This window comes from Brachypodium distachyon, chromosome 4 (genome assembly GCF_000005505.3).
Source record: "Brachypodium distachyon strain Bd21 chromosome 4, Brachypodium_distachyon_v3.0, whole genome shotgun sequence".
NCBI lineage: Eukaryota > Viridiplantae > Streptophyta > Magnoliopsida > Poales > Poaceae > Brachypodium > Brachypodium distachyon.
Window position 1 is genome coordinate 7,432,346 of NC_016134.3, and position 4,627 is coordinate 7,436,972.

At 45.3% G+C, this 4,627-nt stretch overlaps 1 pseudogene; it reads left to right on the forward strand.

The window, feature by feature from the left end:
- Positions 1-676: 676 nt before the first annotated feature.
- Positions 677-1,527, forward strand: LOC104584408 (annotated as a pseudogene).
- Positions 1,528-4,627: the final 3,100 nt, after the last annotated feature.

The following is a 4,627-nucleotide window of genomic DNA, read 5'->3' on the forward strand; positions in this document are numbered from 1 at the left end:
CGTTCCCCAACATAAACAACTGGACCGATCGACCACATGTTGCCGTTTTATTTCGGTCATCGGGTACTTATCTATGCTATTTGCTGTCGTCGACTGAGAAAACAAATTTCTCAGGCGAATGTTCCCTAGCAAATCCGTTTTTCTTTCACTGGAAGTAATGTACCTGTCAAACTGTGAGGCTAAGAGAACGACTCAAACCCACGACCACAAGGTTAAGAGCTGAAAGTGCCCGAGCACATCCAAGGGCACATAAATAACGATATATAATGGTCGAATAGAAGGTAGAGGGCGAATAGACGCTAATATACTCTTTAATGTTTTTTCTAATTTAATGGGATACACTTAGCTGGTTCACGAGATATGGAACTAGGCGAACAATCCTACAATGATAAAAGACGAGACAAGCATACACGATACATAATAAAATGCCTCATTCGGTGCAAACCGTGCAAACTTAATAAAAACCATGTTTAGAATTTTCAAAAAGATTCCCACGGCCAACGGACCTGATGTGGCTTTAAAATTTGCAATTATATATATATGTATCTATCGCAAGTTCTTGGTTCTTGCTGCCTATGTATCTAACCATGGCCATGGGCAATTCCCACGGCCAACGGACCCGATGTGGCTTTAATGGTCAGACTTCACCAAATCATGATATAGCCTTTCCAAAACCAAGATGCGGCCCACAATCTCAGAAAAATTGACTCTGTCACCGCATGCCAGTGGTCTAAAATTGCAAGGCCTATAGTTTCGTCATGATGCATGCATGGATCCATAGGCGACGAAACTAATGGCCATGCCATCCCTTGCTTCACTAGCTTCTGGTGGTGGTGGCGAGCCGCATACGGATGTCTGGAAAAGCCCGGTCAAGCGACAGCGTCGGAGCCCTGCTCGTGAGGCGCTCGCTTTCGTCCATAAATACCACATCCATCATCCATCAGAACTCACACAACTCTTGTAGCAGCTCATACATATACAACAATCAATCTAAGCTAGAGCTTGGATCCGACCCCTAGATCAAGAGATGGCGCGCTTTTCATCATCCGGCCTTCTAGCTTTTGCGATGGCTGCGACGCTGTTCGCCGGCGTCTGGTGTGCCCCTAAGGTGACCTTCACGGTGGAGAAGGGCTCCGACCCCAAGAAGATTGTTCTGTAGGTGAAGTACGACAAGGAAGGCGACGGCATGGCGGAGGTTGAGCTGAAGCAGAAGGGCTCCAACGAGTGGTTGGCCATGTCCAAGTGTAAGGACACAGGCGCGTGGAAGTACGAGAGCCCCGAGCCGCCCAAGTGCCCCCTCAACATCCGCTTCCAATCCGAGAAGGGAATGAGGAACGTCTTCGACGACGTCATCCCAGAAAACTACAAGATCGGATCCAGCTACGCCCCACAGGAGTACTAATTCTTGCTTGCATTCATTTCCTTCTTCCATCAATTTGCCAATTCAATTAACCTCCAAGTTTTTGGCTTGCATTAAATATCGAGAATATATGTTGCAAGGTAAAGAAGTAAATAGACTGTATGTGAGGCCGTGAGATTCGTACTCGGCAGGAAGGGCAAAGGGGGAATTAACGTGTTTGCTCTCCTATGCACCCACTGTCGACCAGATCTTTTTGTAATTGAATCTGCTCAATTTTGTATTTTGAATATTCAAATGGACGATTCCTTTGTTTATCTTTGCTGTAACTCCGTACATGCCTTAACTTTTGCATCCCTGAAGAACGTCGGACATCTACAAATTAACTAGATATTCATATCTTGGCTTATGCAATTCCTTAGCATAAGGGCATAACCAGCGTGCTCGGGAGCCGAGCTTGCGGCCTGTGAGGAAGGCCTGGCATTTTCTCTACAGTGGTGGTCCGTACTCCCAATCATCCTAGAGACGGACTGCTCTGAGGCGATGGCAATGGCGCATGGCAAGGCGGAGAGCATTTCCAAGTTCATGAATCGGGCGAAAGAAACATTGATGTTTTTTTAACAATGAACTAGGGATATTGACGCTAGTCATGGGTTAGGTGCTATAAGTAGCTCGGAACGCCGCTCTGCGTGCTGGCTTCGTAGCGTTCTGGAAACCATGTTGACTATCCTTAAAACTGAACACATAGATAAAAAGTGGTGAAACAAGATGCAGGATTTAAAACATGGGATGGTGCCGGTGTTTGACGGCGTGTGTGGCTCCGGTGGTTGCGTGTCCTCTCCATTCTCCAGTTCCAGCTGGTGCGCACAAGTTGTCTTGATCGAATGAAGCACCTGATGTCTCATTGTGTCAGTACCTATCAATCACCAACAACATATATGCCCGTATAACCAGGGAGAACCGGGAGCTCTAATCGCCGATTAGACGGGAGGATTTTTTTTTTGACCCGAGTAGATGGGAGGATTGGTGGTTAGCCATGACTTGTTGTAATTATTAATACTATATAATAGAAAACCAGGGCCCATGGATTTTGGGCCGCCCTGTGGAGGCACACATACTGCATAGGTGTCTCGCAGGCCTGTTGCTAACCAATTTTTTGGTGATGCTTTAGCTTCCTCAAGATTTGGCCAACACCGGCAAGAAAAATGAACTAGAGTGACAAAGAAAGCATTGGCATGCTAAAATATTGGGAACAATCCAAACACACAGACCAACTGTTTGGTCATGACCAAATAATTGGTGGGGAACAATTTGACCAATATCCAAACAGCCCCATAGTATGTGTACTCCCTCCATTCGGTTTCAGGAGTCGCGTTTTCTTTTTCACACATACCAATGCTGGACATAATTAGCCTTCACGCACAGCCCCTAAGCAACCTGTACATCCAATCAACATAGCATGCGCAACCAGAATTTATGGCAATGCATGCCAGCTTCACCCGGCCGCACGCGTGTATTGGCTACGGCTGCTATGCGAGCGTACATGCAGAGAGACCATTTCAGTTGCTGATGCCTTGGAGAAACCAGGCGCCTGCAAAATCTGGACAACGGCATTCAAATTTTACGCCTCCTAAATCCGGACGGAGTACCATTGTATTATTAGTTTTTGCAGAAAAGAGTCAGTGATGTAGTTTATGTATCACATAACTCAAATATTATTTATGTAATTAATGATGGGATGGAATAAGAAGCGAACGTTCGCTCTCTAGCCTTCTGGCGCGACGGGTAAAGTTGCCAGCCTCGCAGAACTAAAGTTGTCATCGTCACAAACTAAAGTTGCCGGCCTCATAGAACCAAAGTTGCCATCTCACGCAACTAAAACGTTCGCTTCATAGTCTTGTAGCGCGACGAGACAAAGTTGCCATCCGTGTAGAACTAAAGTTGCCACCTTCACAGACTAAAGCTGTCACTCTACATAACTTAAAGTTGTCATTCACGGACCTAAACATGCCATCCCGCAAAGACACGTGACATGATCCCAGACATAATCTTTCCAATCGAATGACCAATAGAACGTTCGCTCCGAGAGACTAAAGAGCGAACGTTCGCTCATTATAAATCCTGATTAATGATTGAGATACAAATTAATGCTTGCTCGTCCACTGCAAAAGGACGGAGAAAATACTGATTAGCACGGATGTACATTCTGGATTACGGCCCAGGCTCCGAATCATTGGATCGTGTCATTGATTGCCTGATCAATGGGCTGGGGTTAGGCTAGTACCTGCATCATTCAGTCCGGATCTTTAGTAAAAATCGTTGCAGATAATGTTAAGCCCAAATCCCAATCATGGCTCAGTCTGCACATACATCCCTTTTCTCGTCCGCCTCTCTCATCCATCCCTTGACACCTCTTACGTGGTACAATAACAACTTACAAACAAGCTCATGTAAAATAAAATAGACACATGTTTGACTTTGGTTTGTCGCTCCAGATGGATTAGCTAGCAATCATAACAGTACGTGGAGCAGTGATTGCCGTGGAGCTCAGCCATTACATCATCTTGTCAGTTGGCACTTTCCGCCGTTTAAAATAAAATGCTTGGTAAGAAAAAAACATGATGATCGACAAACTCGATATGTAGTCGTCGACCATGCGGGGGGCCCTGGCTAACTGAAGAAGCTTTAGCTCAAAGTCAATGGTCGATAGCGGGAACAAAAAGCGGCGGGCGTGCAGTGCCGGACTGCCGGTACACTGCAACTACAATGCAATCACTACTTCAGTTTTAGGTGAAATGGATGAGAAAGGACATGTTAAACTGGATGGCCTTTTCTTCACGTACGTAGAGACCTATCCAGGAAACATTTACACGAGGGTGCAAAACGTTTACCCAAAATTATTTGCACAGAACATATCTGAACACCCGTTTGTCACACATGTGAGTTCGCCAAACCAAACAAATCACAAAATTTTCAGCGAGAAAGATTTTCTCTGTGAAAGGCGAAATAAAGATTGATCCAACAAAGACACCACAGAAATGGACGAGTCTTTTTTTTTACAGTCTTTTTATATTGTTATATAACGGGGAAAAGGAAATACAAACGTGGCCGGCCTACAGGGCTGTTATTGGGTCGTCGTGGGCCATGGCATTTCGAAAAGGATAAAACGTCTGGGCCTCGATGACTTCGGAAATATCAGTATTGTTGTTGGGGCCTCTTAGCTGAATTCGAAGTCGTAACACAAAAGAAACCGGAATTAGATCGGGGTAT